This window comes from Adiantum capillus-veneris, chromosome 6 (assembly GCF_014529385.1).
Source record: "Adiantum capillus-veneris isolate H3 chromosome 6, ASM1452938v2, whole genome shotgun sequence".
Taxonomy (NCBI): Eukaryota; Viridiplantae; Streptophyta; class Polypodiopsida; order Polypodiales; family Pteridaceae; genus Adiantum; species Adiantum capillus-veneris.
The window spans coordinates 131,878,762-131,896,797 of NC_140936.1; positions in this window are offsets into that span (position 1 = coordinate 131,878,762).

The following is an 18,036-nucleotide window of genomic DNA, read 5'->3' on the forward strand; positions in this document are numbered from 1 at the left end:
AGATAGATAAAAAGGAGAAATTTAGAAATAGAAATAGAAAAGAGAGAGAGGGAGAAAAAGAGTAGAAACAGAAAAATGAAAGTAGAGAGAGAGAGAGAGAAATAGGTATAAAAAGATATATTAGAAAGAGAAAGAGATAGGGAAAGAGAGGTAGAAAGAAATAGAAATTAGAGAGAAAGAGAATTTTAAAAAAAAGGGAGAGAGAAGAATTAATATAAATAGATATATCTATGAGAGAGAGAGAGAGAGAGAGACGAGAGAAAAGTACAGAGATATGAGAGAAAAGTAGAGAGAGAAGAGAGGAAAGTAGAGAAAAAAGTAGAGAGAGGGGGGGTATGGAAGGTAGAGAGAGAGTAGAGAGAGATAATAGAGGAAAGTTGAGAGGAAGAGAGAGTAGAGGGAAATAGAGAGAGAGAGAGAGAGAGAGAGAGAGAGAGAGAGAGAGGGAGGAAGGGAGGAAGGGAGGGAGAGAGAGATAGACAAATATATAGATTTTATTATCATCCTCGGAGGTCTTGTATGACCTATGGGACCAAAGTTACATGTGATGTAGTATGTGTATGGTTGATGAGTAACTCTTGATGCTCCAAAATTGTGGTGATGGGAGTCACAATGGAGAGCCCACACTGTGGCTAGGAGAGGAAAGTGTGTAGGCCTAAGTCATGGCTAAAAATGTGAGGGAAGCAAGTGCGGATGTGACCAAAAGTTGAGCACTCTAGTAGTGTATGGTACTCAGACTCTTGACCTTGTAGTTCAAGCATAAAGTCCCGGGGTGTCCATTAGGATATGTGTAAGATAGAATACGCGAACAAAATAAGGGATTTATAATTAGGTACATTTACATAAAAATATACTTACATAAAGGGTTTTTTAATTGATAAAGTGAAAGTTCTCATAAATAAGGGCTAGTTTTTTTACAAAAATCTATACATAAGGGGTACATATAATACTTGAAAATATACATGTAAGGGATTATTTAAATACCTTTTTTTCACACATGCTATATGCAATTTTTACATAGTGGATACCCCGGGCATAATGTGCACAATTGATTTGACTCTTCTCCATTGCCCCAATGCCTTATTTCGCATCGAAAGGAGTGGGAGCTAAGCCAAATGGCTACGATAGTGCATATCTCTGACAAGGGGATAGGCTCAAGCATGTAAGGATGAGTACAATTTCCTCTTTCAATGAAGAACATGGTTTTGTAGTTGAGGGCAATACGGGTGGTGTAATGTATGAAGCTTGACCCACTAGATTTCTCCCAACAGTCGTAATACATTGGCATTGTAGAAAATATTCATTCACTTGCAAATCAATTGAGGCATCATATAGCAAGTGTAATGCATCTCATCTCCCAAACCACTTATTTATGTCTTGCATATATCCCATGTTCAAGATCTTGCTTTTATGAGTCTTTTGAACTTTTTTGCGTGCCTCCAAAGCAATTGTAGGAAGTCGATGTGTGTGTGTAGCTGTTTAAATCTTAACTAATAAGACATAATTGAATTTTTACATTCAAAAGACAGCTGGCCAAGGAACAATGAACTGATAAGTACAAAAATAACTCAGTATCACAATTATTTAGGTACAATGATTGTAGGAAAGAGATCCTCTTTCAGTTAGACCAGTAGTGAAAGAACTTCCCTGTTCTTCAATGAGTACTTCATTTAAGTAAGGTTGCTTGCCAAAGAAAAGAAAACCCTCCAAGATAGGATAGAGTCCTTACCTGTATCCATCCAAACAAGACAACAATTCAGTTAGCCTTGGATGTGTTTTACAGGTATCAATGGACCCTATCAGTTGTTATACATGTCCATCTTACAAATTTTATTTACTTTAGACAAGCTAGGTTATTTTTTAGAACTTGTATGATAGCAGTTTTTTACTTATTACATCAAAAAATGAGTGTTACCTTCTACCTTTTATACTGATCTGTGAAGCCCACCAAGAATCCATATATCAATTTAATCATAGTGAGATCTATTTTTTACACTATGCTTGGTAGCTATGCTTTGCAGTAGTAACCATATACTTACCTTCAAGAGTAACAATCTCAAGGTGTCATTGGTATTCCTTTACACACTGAGAGGTCAAGAACGACTTAAACTGTGTAAGATGCCCAATGGTATGAAAAAAAGAGGTTAATGTATAATCTCCCTTTTTGCAACAAAAAATGACAGTATGACCAATCAACAGAGTATCAAAAAACTCCATCTATACTAAGTAGACTCATGGATTACCAGCCATAGCTTTTTTCCAAAGCCGAAAATAATAGTTGTATACTTACCTTCAGAATGCCAAGTTATCACGGACTGTAGTATCCGGCCTGATTAGAGTATGATGCCTTAAAGTCATGGGTACTTAAAGTCATGAGCCTGATTAGAGTATGATGCCTTAAAGTTTCAACAGTCATGGGTACTTAAAACACACCCCATCCCCTTATCTGATATGAAATCCCAATGGTGATAAGCCCAAGTGTGGCAACCAGTTTATCAAAAGCACCAACAGTTTCTGAATCCTGCCAGTCATGCTCCCTCCCCCCTATTTTTCTTTAAAAATCACATTGAATATCCAAGAGATAGGTTACGACCAGGGCAACCCATAAACTAACACATCTGTATCGATATTTTACTAGGTAGGTATGATAACCGGTAATTGATAATAATAACCCTTAGCTGCTAGCACAGAGCCTGTTAGAAACACTCAATCCTTGCCAGTGTTCGACAGAAGTCATTTACCAAATGCAAAGCAAGGTCAAGACCCAAGCCAACTATGCAATGGCTCAACATAGTTTATTTACAGTGTAAAAAGTCCTTATTGGCTAGTTCAGAGCAACACTTTACTTGACACACCTGTAGCGGCAAACTGCCAGGTGGTTATGATAACAATTAGTGAAAACAACAACCCTTAGCTGCAAGCACAGATTCCATACCTACTTGCAAGAGGAACCTCAGTCCACGCCAGTGTTTCAACAGAAACAGCTACCAACACGAGGTCTCAAGACCCCAGCCAGTCATGCACAACAATTTGTTTTAAAGAGGATCATTTTTAAATATATATAACAAGCAACCCTCAGTGGTTTTAAGTACAACCACCTGCAACAAATTTATGCTTAGTTCATGCAAGTATTCAACAGAGACCATCTCCCCTTTAAGTGAAAATTGAGGTCTCAAGACCTAAGCCATCCATGCCATGGCGCAACGGTTTGTTTATGACCAATATATAATGTAAAACAGACGGCTCCAATCTCAACCATGCATAGCATTACAAAGACTCAACCAAAAACCGGAATTAGCAGTAAGGTAGAATATAACACCTGTGTTGCTTGAGCTACAAGCTCCATTTCTTTAGCAAGTTCAAACAGTGATGAAAATAAACAAAAAAAACATAATCCAAGGCTAAGTGAGGGCCAAGGTGTGCCCTCACCTCTGTTTAAATAGGTAGGTGTGCACGCTTCCTGAGAGGTGGAGATGAATGCGCCTGGTCGCCCCTTACTATGAGAATCCCACACTCGTCAAGCGATTGCCATCGCCTGGGAGGTCCATAGTCAGAGAGTAGAAGAGAGTAAATGTTAGGAAATAAGACGTAGCTAAATAGATAATTAAGTAGATTACTTAATGGAGAGAGACAGATTTACATACACGAGATTATAGAGTAGAGAGAGAGAGAGAGTACACACGATATACGTGGTTCACCCAATGTGGGCTACGTCCACGGGAAAGCAGCCACTCAATGGCTTTAGTACTTCAAAACAAGAAGTAGTTTACAAAGGGATTATACCCTTAATGGAGCTCCTGCCTTGCTTCACTCTCACCACCTCACACTCACCTTGTTGCATCAACTTCACACTATGAAATGTGTGTAGAAATGGCCTCCTTTTATAGGCCAAAAGGGCTGCCCTCTCTAATGAGAGACAGACATGTGTAGCCGCCCTTGTGCGAATAAGTCCAAATCGGACCCTCCAATCCGCCCATGTGTGGCCGCCCTTGAGAAGACAAGTCCGCTTTTGAATTCGGCCATCGGCCATTGACTTCCGACCACCGGCCATCGGCCATTGACTACCGGCCACCGGTCAACCGACCGGTTGTTTTCCGACCACTTTCCGGCCGCCGTCCGGCCATAATATTCCGGCGAAAAAGAATATTCCGGCGAAAAAAGTCTCTGAGGCCTCCGCCCCCGAGGCCTTTAAAGTTGCCCCTGATTCTTGTCCGTGAAAATTTTGGTTTCCGGTGAGTGACTTTCCTTCACGCACGATGGCTTCTCCTCATAATGGGGGCCTTACAAATGTGCGCTTTTACCACAGAAAATTACAAGGGTAAATCAAGCTCCATACTTAACAGTAAATGGGGCCGCCTTCCCCATATAATGATATCAGTAAGTTCACGCTTCGATTATGCAAGGGCTTTGCCCCACGTTTTTATAATGGCAAAGCAAAGAAAGCTCTATAATCCCAATAGGGGGAAAAAACCCAAGTGGGGGGAAAAAAGTAGCAAGCAAAAGCCAGTATTTTAGAGTGTGTGTGTGTGTGTGTGTGTGTGTGTGTGTGTGTGTGTGTGTGTGTGTGTGAGAGAGAGAGAGAGGGGGGTGGGGGAGGGAGGGAGGGAGGGAGAGAGAAAGAGGGAGAAATAGAGAGAGAGAGAGAGAGAGAGAGATTACGTTACATGTGCCACAACAAAAATCAAATGGATGACCTAGAACATTTGGAGCCTTTTAAAAATGCATTGTATTTGTACAAAAGACTAGTTCTAAAAATTTGGAGAAGGCAAGCAAGAGTGAGTCCATTAGGTAAAGGAGAGTTACGTTACCACCAAAACAAACAAACAAGAGTTAGATTTCTCCTAGTGGAAGGCAGGTTTCATAGAATTTCCTACTTGTCATCGAAGTCCACCTAATAAAATGACCTAGCTAATGTCAAACCTATGTAGGATGCTGCATCTTGAGAGTAGGACAAGAGTGTTGTTCCTTGCAAAGCTTTTTGTGAGGACCTTGAATTGCATGTTTCTAATGACCTATACCCCTTATATACTTGGTGGCCAAATCTTTACTCCAAGGGGAATTTCTTGAACGGCTAGGAGAGGTGCAGTAAAGTATTAGGGAAGGGCCCATTTTGTTAGAGGGGCCTTTATGGTTCTCCAAACAAATGAGAGGAGATGTGGTATGTTACTAGAGGTGGAAGAGGTAATACCCATCAATAAAGGCCAAAACCAGAATAAGATTCTTAAGGAAATTTGGGGGGGGGGGGGGGGGGGGTGGGTTGTTGTGAGAAGAAGTGACCCACCACCACCCACACTAGGGTGCTTCATCCCTCTTTAGGGACACTATGCCCCTAAAGGGGACCTAGTGCCCTCCAATTTTTGGTAGGTCCAACAATTCCGTGGGGCTACATGGAAAAGAGGAAGCTAAAAACTCCTTTAGAATGCACCTAGCAAGTCTCCAAAGACATGCTCTTTCAAAAGCATTAACAGAAAAGGCATTTATGAGAATTTTGATGTCATCAGCAGGTCCAAATGGGAGGGTATTCCAATACAATATGGGTTTTAATTGGGATATATTTACTTTGTGAGCTCATACTAAAGGGCTACTACTAGGACTTTTCATATATATAATAGAGGTATAGGGTAGGTTAGTCTCCTTTTCAATCAGTGTTTTGACTAGAACACCATGGTTTATTGTGAGATTCAAGTTGAGAAACTTGGTGGTGGTGATATTGTTTTCAACTTCTATTGTGAGGCACTTAGGGTAGATCCTCTATTGTTACATGAATTATGAGGGGTCTTGTGAGTTTACAAGCAAGATGTCATCAAAGTATCTGAAGGGGATCCCAAGTTTAGGGAGCATATGACGTGTAAGGGGATCCATTAAAGCTTTATCCAGGAGTTAAAATTCAAGGGAGTGAAGAAAAAAGCTACACCAAAGTGGGGAGCATGCTAGTCACATGGGTATGCTAGTTACATGCCTAAAAACCAACCCTTGACATTGTAAAAACATGTTGTTATGATGAGCCAAGTGTAAAGTTCTACTACCTCCTCTAGAGTAAACGAGAGTCTAGATTTGTAAGCTTGTGTAGACCATGTGCCTTCTATGCAATGAGTTGGGAGTCCTTTGAATGATATGTAATTACCATACATAGGGGAGAATGCATATTTGAAGAGCTTGGTAAGATCGTGTATCAAGCCCAATGTGCCCATATGTGGGATGTTTTCATAGCATCTTTTAACATCTCCTAAAAAAAGAGATGTTGCAAGATTGAGAAAATTAATCAAAGAGTCATAGACCAAGTTTATCATCCACCATGATTCCAAATGGATATTATGACAAGAGTCAAAGAAGTAAAAAATCAATGAACTCAAATCCTTGGATGATGCCTCTTAGTCCAAGGACATGGGCGATAAAGGACAACCAAGGGAGGAGACGGGTGTGGAAGCTATGGAAATTTGCACAAAAATTGTGCCCCCCTCTCCACAAAGCCAACCACCCCTCCTCCTACTCAAGAATCCACTAACAAAACAGAAAAGCAAAACACACATCCTAAGCTACTCCTACGGGTGCAAACCAAAATAAAAGGAAAGGTAGAAGAACCAGAAAAGATGGAGCAAACTCCACCTACAAATCAAAATCAAGAGCAAGAGAAGACTATGAAAGTGCCGAAGGTCAAAGATCTAGAAGCTGGCACCTCTAGTAGACCAGATACATCAGAAAGAAGACTGGTGTCTCCTTGCACAAGGGCAATAATCGAGGATGGAAATAGGTACATCCGATATTTTTGCATTGATGAACATTTAGAGCATATTAAGCTAGCCTCCAAGATTTGGATTTGGAAGAGGCCAAAGCCAAAGGTGCAAAAGAAAAAGGTGCAAGTCAAGGGCTACAACACCAAGTTGAGGAGCTTCAAGGAAGATAATCAAAGCTACAGGCCGAGCTAGATAAGGAAAAACAAAATACTGCCTACTATTACAAAGAAGCTCAAAATTTCAATGTGGTGAACAACCAACTACAAATGGATCAACAACTGCTGGAAGAGGGACTTGAAAGAGAATCTAGAAGAATGTAAAGCTTGGGGAATATTATGGTGTGGTCAAAAACACCTTGACACAAATTTTGGCAATACAAGACACACCAATCCCCGTTTCTACTTCATCGACTCTAACATCAACCTTGCAAGAGCTGAAAACACTCAGAGAAGAACTGGCCCAAGAAAGGTATGACCATCTAATCTTGATTGCGAGACATAGGGCCATTCAAATCCAAAAGGCAAAGAAATTAGAGAGATTTAGGAGCAGTTAGCCAAAGCACAAGAAGAATTTTCCGCCTAGACAACAATACGTGCCATAGAACTACAAAAGAAGGATATGGCCATCAGTTCCATCCAAGCTCAAACAATAGTAGCGACTATTCTAAAGAAACATAACACAAGCATGGATCTTCCCTCGGTAGATCTGCCAAACACTTCTACAAAGGGTGGGTTACATGATTTTGAAGTCCCAAAAGACAAGAAAGATGCACGAAATGCAATAAAAGGTTGGATTTTAGATGTGCAAAACCCTTCACAAAGAGATTGCATGCAGCATGAACTTAAAGTGCTGGAAAAAAGCAGCCCTTCTGATGATGACACCAGATGAAGTAGTTAGTATTTATGGCCATGAAATGATCTCTCTACCATTGATGATGTAGGAAGATCTTCTGTGGAAGAAAGTGCTGCTACCCACACTCAAGCCAAATCATAAAGGAGATTATAGGGAAGTATCTGTCACAAGTGACCAGCTACTGGATATTCTTGAAAACTAGCCTATTAGCAATCAAGCCAGACGAGTGCCCTTCAAGTTGACCCCTTCTTGTAAGAGCCTAAAATTTTGATGTATTTCTATTCTTTTCTAAAGTCCTTGTAATTATTTTGATCATCTTTGATAAAGATGAACAAACTCTGAGAAGTTGAATCATAACAGTCTGTAATGAATTAGAGTTTTGTAAGTCGGCCTCCACTAGCCAAAAGAGCCCTAGGTATAAAGCCTCAGTTTCAAAGTGGAAAAGGGACCATTATCATCATCACATTTTAAATTTTTGGAGCTTATGGCTAAGAGTAACTTCTTTCCAACAACTTGTAATCCTCATATCTTGAGCTCTGGTAGTGAAATTTTCATTTTGAAACTTGCAATGTGTTCCTTGTTCGATGATCTTTCATTCAAGCATGCTCATTGTCAATTCTATTGTGATTTTTTGTTACCATATACATGTGATAGTGATGTGTGTGAACACACTAGGACCGCCGAGGCATTTTTTCCCTCTCTAGGAGTTTTTTCCCCGTGCATTGTATATACGCCCATAACTCTAGTGCTATCTATTTTTTTCCATTGCACACTAAGTAATATACTCTCCATTGTGTGTCTCGAACTTCCTTTGTCTTCTCCAAGTTGTGCGCATTTCTCTGCAACCCTAATTCCAACAATTGGTATCAGAGCAGGTTGCATCCTCTCGGGCGCAGCTCCAGTACATGCCTGTTCACTTTCTCTGATTTCAGTGAAATTTGGTGAGCGTTCTGTACATTTGGGCCGAATCAGTGAAATTTTGGGCTCAGTGTGCTCAGATTACTGATTTGGACTCATTTTGACCTCCATTTCCACTACAGGCTATTTTGTCATTTTGTGCAATTTTTTTGACAGTGCCTTTTTCTGCATAGCATGTCCCTTACAATATTTTACGGTTTTGTGCTATATAGCACGTGTTGTTCCCACTTTGTTTATCCTCTTTTCGGGCAGATTTCACATAGGTGCATCATTTACCATGGCTAACAACAATAGAGATGTGTTCAAGATGTTTGCTACTGAGGATAGATTGGATGGGGACAATTATCCTATGTGGTCTTACGTGATGCAACATGTTCTTGTGTCAAAGGGCATCTGGAATATTGTGCAGGGCATTGATGTACTCCTAGTTCTAAGGATGTAGGCGATGTTGAGGATGTTGCACATCTTGCTGCAAGGATTGCTGCTGTTAGAGTTGTTTTTACTATGACTGAACAAGCTCATTGGGATGTAAAGGATGTGCAAGGTCATGCATTGATTGCATTCTATGTGAGGCACACCATTACTCCTCACATTCCTTCAGCAAAATCTGCAAAATAGTCTTGCTAATGAGGCTAAAATTTCTTTTTTGTGTAAAGAACTGGAGTTGAAGATTATGCATGGGGAAGATGATATGGACACACTTTCCTTGCTAGTGTCAAGGATATCAATGAGTAACTTATTTCTGCAGGTGAAGTCATTTCAGACAATTCCCTTGTGCAGACTGCTCTTGATGCCTTGCCAGACTCTTACCAGACTTTTGCTAGTACTTGGAGACTTATGACCGAAGGAGATCCCGAATTTGTCAAGTTTGATGCGCTGTTCACATTGCTGTTGCAAGAGTCACTTTCCAAAAAACACAGACTAGACAGTGTACAGTTGAACAGGTTTTTATTGTTGCTCAAAGAAAGGGTGGTAGCAGCAATATTGCAGCCACTTCTTATCATGTTCTTCTGCGAGTGGAAAATCCTTTGTTCCTAATGCTTCTGCTCGCAGCAATTTGTCTGGAAATTCTGGTTGATAAGGGCAAAAACAAGATGCATTTCCATTATTGTAAAGCTAATGATCAATTGATCAAGTAGTGTCCTAAGTTGAAGGCCAAAGAGGCTATGAAGAAAGAGGGTGGTTCCACTGCAAATGCTGGTTTCACTACAAACGCAGCCATTGTCGAGTCTTCTGTGAAAGGAGACTTTGATGCTGAATGGGCTTTTAGTGCAGAGTGCACTTACAATCTTGTTGTCCATGATGCATGCATGTCAGTTGCTACAGATTCACATGTCTGGTATTTCGACAGTGGTGCTACAAAGCACATTACCTCACATCGTGAATGTTCACCTCTCTCGAGTCTTTCCCTCATGGGAATTCAGTCACTTATGCCAACAATGCCTCTTATCCGGTTCAGGGAATTGGAAAGATTGTGTTTACTGCTGCAAATGGTAGTTCGTTCACACTTGTTGATGCACTTTATGTACCTGGGATCAAGAAGAATATTTTGTATGTATCTGCACTTGCTAGACTTGATCTTGTAGTCAAATTTGTGGATGACAGATGTACTGTACATAATCTCAAGTTTGGTGATGAAATTGTTGCATCTGGTATTTTATGTCGTGGGTTGTATAAGCTCAGTTTGTATGGCAAGTGTGGGTAGAATTTTTCAAATGCAATTTTGGATTCAAAGGCTATTTCAGAAGCAAAACTTTGTCATGCACGTTTTGGTCATCTAAATTTTGACAGTTTGCTGCGTTTGTAGAAATCTGATATGGCTTCTTCTTTGCTGCCTCTTGAAGCACCTGTCAAACATGTTTGTGAAGGTTGTATTTTGGGTAAGATGCAGTGTTTGAAGTTTCCAAAGGATGGTTCAGTTAGGGCCACATGCAGGTTGTAGCTTTTGCATAGTGATGTTTGTGGGCCCATGCAAAATCCATCCTTGGGCAATTACCTTTACTTTGTGACTTTCATTGATGATTACTCTAGGCATGCATGGGTATTTCTGCTTAAAGAGAAGTTTGAAGTATTTATGTGCTTCAAACAATTTTTGGCTATGACTGAAAATGTCTCGAAATGTACTATGGGCACCCTCCGTTCCGATCAAGGGGGGGAGTATATGTCTCATGAATTTAATGCATTTTTGGCTAGTCGTGGGATAAAACATCAATGTACAATTCCTTATACGCTTCAGCAAAATGGTGTTGCTGAGAGGAAAATAGGTCACTTGCGAAAATGGCACGATGTAGGTCAAAAGTCAAGCTTTGCCACATTCTTTTTGGCTTGAGGCCATCATGTGTGCCACTTATGTACAAAGCATGTGTCCTACAAAAGCTTTGCAGTCTATAACTCCATATGAAGCATGGCATGATAGAAAACCTTCTATTGAGCACATGCGTGTTTTTGGTTGTTTGGCATATGCTTTGGTGCCACAAACACAGCGTAGAAAATTAGATGATAAGGCTGTCAAATATATTTTTGTTGGTTATAGTGCTGAAAGCAAAGGTTACAGGTTGTATCATCCGCAAACAAAGTGTATTCTAGTTTCACGAGATGTAGTGTTTGTGGAAGATTCTATTCAGCCCTTGCTCTCATGTACTAGAGACAGTAATGTAAGCTCCTAGGACATTTATGACACTTTGTTGCCTCTTTTGAGTGGTGGAAATTCGAATGTAGATTCCAATGAGGCAAATGTACATCCTATGGGGGTTTCCAAAAATGTTACAGGTCAGCCTATTATTGATGCAGATGTACATGCTGTACTTGATGAGAAAAGGGTTAAAAATGAGCAGGCTAGAGGTATGCCAAAATGGCTGGTGCATACATTGCATGATAGTAAATTGGATGCACCTCTGTCTAGTCACACTCGTTCATGCTCTTGCCATGCATCTTATGCATCAGATTGTTATGCTTTGGATGTGTCTACCTTACATGATGTCTTTTGATGAAGCACGAAATTCAGAAAATTGGATGGCTGCCATGCAATCAGAGTATGATGCACTTATAGAAAATGGTAAATGGACTTTATGTGATTTGCCTCCTGGCAAAAAGGTCATTGGTAAAACATGGGTTTACAAGTTGAAATGCAATCCGGATGGTGAGATCGATTGCCATAAGGTTTGACTTGTTGCAAAGGGTTATGCACAACAAAAAGGCATAGATTATGAAGAGACTTTTTCTCCCACTTGTCGTATGACTACTGTGCGTTTTCTATGTGCATTGGCAGCTCATTTTGGTTGGGATGTACATCAATCATACATTGTTACTGCTTTCTTTACTGGTGACATATTTGAGGAAGTTTATGTAGCGCAACCTCGCAATTTTGTCAAGAAAGGACAAGAGGACAAAGTGTTCAGATGTAAGAAGGCTTTGTATGGGTTGAAGCAATCTCCTCATGCTTGGTATGAGAAAGCTGACACTCATTCGGTCAAACGAGGCTTTTGTAAAAGTCCAACAGAAAGCACATTGTATGTAAAGCATGAGGGCAATGTACTTGTCATTGTTGTTCTTTATGTGGATGATTTGCTGATCATTGTTCCCAATGAGGCACATATTGCTGAATTTAAGGCTGATTTGAATGCTACTTTCAAGATGAAAGTTTTGCGGCTGTTGCATCATTACTTGGGCATATAGTTTAAGCAGTGTAATGGTGGTATTTCCTTGTGTCAGAAAGGTTACATAGAGACATTGCTATGTAAGTTTGGACTTGAGGATTGCAACCCTATTGCCACTCCCAAGGAAACAGGTTTGAAGTTAAGTCTACATGATGCAGATGATCCTGCTAATGTCACTCTTTACCAAACTTCTCTTGGCTGCCTCATTTATGTAGGCAACACGAGGCCGGATATTCAATTTGCAGTCTCACAGGTTAGCAGATTATGCATAGCCCAAGGTCTAAGCATTGGAAGGCTGTCAAGAGGATTTTTTGCTACTTGAGTGGCACTTTACATCTTGGCTTGTTTTATCCCAAGGGGGGATCATTGCCGCCAAACTTATAAGCTTTTTCAGACTCAAATTGGGCTAGTTATTTTGACACTTAGTGTCCACAAGTGGTTTTTGTTTCATGCTTGGCAGTTCATGTATATCATGGTTGAGCAAGAAGCAACCTAATGTGGCCACTTTGAGTTGTGAGACTGAGTACAGGGCAATCTTCACAACTACGGTTGAGTGTGTATGGATCAGACGCCTTATGGTTGGTTTGGGTGTTGGACAGGACACTGCCAACACTATCTACACTGACAGTCCGATCGCATTGGCAGTTGCAAGAAACCCAGTTTTTCATGCTCACACAAAGCACATTGAGGTGCATTACCACTATGTCAGGGAGAGGCTCTCACCAAGAGAGATCAGCTTGGCTTATGTGCCAACACAGGACAACCCTGCAGATCTTTTCACAAAGGCATTATCTTGTGAGAATCTCAAAGCTTCCTGCAAAGCTTTGGGCTTACTCCCCTTTGTGGATTGATCATGTCCTTACGGCATGGCACTTCCCTTTACTCATGTGCCAGCTCTCGTTCACCACATCACTCCAGGGGGGATTTGTTACCATATATATGTGGTAGTGGTGTGTGTGAACACACTAGGACCGCCGGGGCATTTTTTCCCTCTCTAGGAGTTATACTCCCCCGGTACATTGTATATACACCCATCACTCTAGGGCTATCTATTTTTTTTCATTGCACACTAAGTAATAGACTCTCCATTGTGTGCCTCGAGCTTCCTTTGTCTTCTCGAAGCTGTGTGCGTTTCTCTGGAACCCTAATTTCAACATCTTTTACTATGCATAGTGGGCTAAATTTGCTAATTTGAGTGTATTAATGAGTGTTTTTTTGACATTCCGACTATAGTAGAGTGTTCTTAGACTCTATGGTGACCATTTTGATGTGTTTTGTTGCAGTTTCTAAGACCTAAATTATGATGGGTTGTGATTTTGGTACCTCTTCAAAATGTAAGTGAAATTGATAGGTTAATTCCCCTAGCTGTCCTTTACCTCCACCCAATGTTTTGTAGCATTTGGACTCTGTTTGAGTGCCAAAACAAGTTGGTGACCGAGTGTGGTGATGTAGGACATAGGTACATTGCCAGGATAAAGAACAAGAGATTTACATGTGATAGTGATAGAGTTATTTAGTCACCTCACTTCTTGAGATTGACAACCTCAAAGAGTCTCTATGCCCCATCCGAGTCTCTTCTCCGAGTATTGACATTATGTTATGCTATAGACGTCCATCGTGGTGACCCGCTAACACAGCCCCTTTGGAAAAAGAGGTGGTTCAAAAGTGACCGCATGATGAGACTTATTACAGAAATGGCCCACAACATCTCGGGGTCAATCTTACTTTTTATCCTATCATTGAATGGAAATCTTGGGAGAGCTTCTACACATGACAAAGAAAACAGACTAGAGTGTTAAATTATCTTGTCCTCACCAAGCCTTCAAACAATTTCCCACCCTCATAAAATTACATGGTGAACACTTTACAAACACAACAAGGTCAAGTCTTGTAAGTGCAAATATAAAAATATAGATGCTAAGAAACTATGACAAGAAATCTTAGAAGAAAACTGGTACAGTCTCCCCTATAAACTAAGTAAAAACCCAAAGAAAATATTAAACATAAACCACGCCAAACTGGAACAAAGTGGAAGATCACTCGATCACTACACAATCATGAAAACCATAATCAATCGCATCAAAAATCTATGCTCATGTATGCATAAAATAGCTCCACGATCTGCACACATAAACAACATCACTAAACTAAGTGAGCCAAATTTGAGACAAATAGCTCAACCAAGCATAAAGCGCATAACCATATACATAATTAGTGAGCACTCAAAACGCATCCCACAAGGAAACTGCTTGCAAAAGATTTCCAAAAAAACTTGTAAAGCCTATGACTACCTATAATCTATAGCCACACAAGCATATGCAACTCACACTCCTGCGAGAGTGGATACAAGAACACTAAATCCGTGTACAAACTAACAAAATCTATCAAAGTGGGAATCAAACTCGACCATTAATCCATCAAAGAGTAAAACTGTAGATACACAAAAAAAATGGCGAGAATCTACGAAATATCTAGTAGAGCTTTTCCTAAAAACTAAGTAAAAGCTCAAAAAATTTCACCAAAACCACATGAAAACAGTCACTTAATGTCTCAGTAAACAGATCCACAATTGGTATACATGCACTACCAATATCTTGGCAAACTGACTTTCTCTTGAATGAGTGGCTCTATTAACAGTTGTATGCGTCTAAAAACCCTATAAACCTGTGAAACTGCTACCTCTGAGCTATACCTAGCTCAAGTTGTATTTGCATATACATACATAGCATAATTGCACAAAATTGTGCTAAAACCACTTTCTACAATGCCCAACATAGTCATACATGAGCACTACTTGTGCCACATAATCTGCAACGGAAGGAATGCACAACCTGTGAGAAAATTGCCTAGAAAATGGCACACTATCTTGTCAATCAAGAAAGCACGTCGACCAAAAACCAGACAAAAAACACAACCAGCCACCAATGGTCGTAAACACCGTCCAAGAGCCGAGCACGCTTGCGGAAAATTTTCTCTATGATGGTTTTTTGGATCCGTGTGTGTGGTATGTGTGCCATCAAAGCAGGAAAATGGGAAACCGTCAAAGCCAAAACGTTGTGGAGTGGGGTGGGGTTACCGAGGAGACACTGCAGAGCCGAGACACTCCGGATGGGGACTAGAATAGAGATGATGCCACTCTCTCTTGTCTATCTCCTGTTAAATTGAAGTTGGGAAGATAAGGGCTAGGGAAAAAAACCATCATAGCCAAGCCACTCTCGATGAGCACGAGGGAGGGTAGTCAATGGTGAATGTCAAAGAAGAGCCAAACTGCTCTCTCTTGCTCTCGCTATGTCAAAGCTGAGAAGAATGGTTGACACCGCCTTCCACTATCAAATGGAATTTCTCGCAATGTTGTAGCCACCAATGCTATAAGTTGATGCCAACGCAGAGCCGATGCGAAGCCAAGAAGAATGCCAAAAAACTACGAAGAAAACCATCGGGTAGAAACCACTCGTTGAATGTTGAGTCAGAGAGCTCCGAGAATGTTAGGTGGATGTCGAGGGATACCCTAGTTTATTTGCCCATGTTTTCACACATTGATGGCAAAGAAGAACGTACATGTGTGAGCACCTTCACACACTCTTGTTTGTGTCCTTCTCTCTTGATTGCTCTCTCTACTTCTCATCCGAGAGTGTTGTGTGAACGTGTGCACACACACACTCACACACACATCTAATCTCTTCTCTTCTCTCCTTCACTGGTCTTCTTGCAGTACAGTATGAGTTTCCCCTTCTGCTTCTTTCTAACTCTCTTTGTTAGCTCTTTACAATAGTGCTACCCAGGCTTTCATTTTTTTAAAGCTCTGTCTAGTTTAATTGCACTATTGCTTGCTTCTATTCAGTGTTGCCCAAGACTCCCAATTTGTTGCCCAATTTACACTCACTCTATTGATTCCCTACAGGATGTGCACCTTTCGAAAAACTCATGCTTCCTACTCTCTTTTCCCCAGCAATGTAGGTGCTTCCAAGCCTTTGAGCTCTCCTATTGCTTGACAAAGCCCTGTTTGATCTGTTTGCTCAATTACCAACTGAATATATTCCTTGATTTCTTAATTCCTTATTGCACGACTGCTCTCAATTCATTTCCTTAAGCTTCTAAGCATCCAACACTATCTGCAAGCTTTCATTTGCTTGCTCATCCATGTGTGTGTGTGTGTGTGTGTGTGTGTGTGTGTGTGTGTGTGTGTGTGTGTGTGTGTGTGTGTGTGTGTGTGTGTGTGTGTGTGTGTGTGTGTGTGTGTGTGTGTGTGTGTGTGTGTTCACACACAACCACACAACAGCTCTCCAATGCTAAAGTGGTGTTTCTCACCAAACCTCCTAAGCAGATTCAAAATTTCTCTCTCCTTGATGCTAAGGATCAAGCACCAAGCTGGCTCACAGATGTGCCCTCAACATCTGATTCTTGTTAAGATTCCAAGATTCCTTTTTGAGCTCAAGAGGGGCTACACATGTCGAAGAATCCAAGCTTCGACGGGTTTCCTTGGATCCACCTTCTCCTTGTCGGGTCCAATCCAAGCTCAATCCTCGATCTCCCATGGCAACCTCCATAGCCGACAAGCTGACCATGAGACCATCTGTGGATGATTCTACCGTTGTAGCTCTGATACCAATTGAGAGTGCACTCACGTGCGGATGTGGTGCATGCGGTGGAGTGCATGCATCCAGGGAAGGGGATAAACAAGAACACATTGCATTGTTAGTGGAGCAAACCTCCAAGAATGAGAGGAGCCCCTTATTTTTTGGTATGTGAAGAGTAAGGTATGTACACACTTTGGACAAGCAGTCTAATGCTTGGTCATGGCGGTTAGAGGCAAACCGCCTTTACCCCAACAAATCTATGTGGACACCGCATTGTGGAAATAGAGAGAGAGAGAGAGAGAGAGAGAGAGTCGATGGTGAAATAGAGTGCATAGATGACATAAGAGACTTAGTTGAAAGCAAGGGTTGGTGGTACATGAACAGGGCCAATTTTTTTAACACCTATTTGGTAATTTGGAGGGAAATGTTTGAGGAAAAAGGTGTTTGTATTTCTATTTTCTAGATATAATGGTATAAATTTCTATAAGAATGTTTTGTACAGTTTCAAAATGGGCCCCTGAACCACCCCATGTAAGAGTAATGGTGTCATGAGTAGATTTAGTGGTTCCATTGTTTTTGGCCTTGCGTTTGTTTTTGGCCTTGCGCTTGTGGTATGACGACATGGGGTTTACAAAATTATCCAAAAGCTCCAAGCTAAGATTCAACAGCAAGAGGCATTGTTTTTCTAGCTTATTGCATTGTGTTCGACTATTGAAAGTGTTTATTTTGCATATGGTTTGGTGATTTGGCCTATTTTGCTTCTTGAATGGTTTCTTTGATGGAATTTTTAGGGATTTTGGTACTTTCTTGAGCTGTTTTGATACTTCTTTAACACTAGGTGTTGTGCTGGTACTTTCATTGGTACTTTAAGGTGCTTCTTTATTTCATTTGGTACTTTCTTTATCTATTTTGGTACTATTTTGCTACTTTAAGTTTGTAAATTTTGAGTCTTATAGGGTACTATTGATTTTGTCAATGGGTGCTATGTTGGCACAATCCATGGTAATTTTGGTGCTTTTTTGAACATTAGGCACTATTTTGACCTAGTTTGGAACTAGTTTGGATCTTTCTAGCTACCCGTCTTTTGATCTTATAGGTATTGTTGGGTATGCAAAACTTTTGTTACATTGATACTATTTTGTTACAAGTTTTTGGGTCTTACAGGGTTGGCTTAATATGTCTTGGGTGTTGTGTTGGTAGTATTTTTTATACTTTTGAAGCTTCTTTGCTTCATTTGGTGTTGTTTTGAAACTGAAGAAGGTTTTAGGTCTCATTAGTGTACATAGTTGTACCAATTTA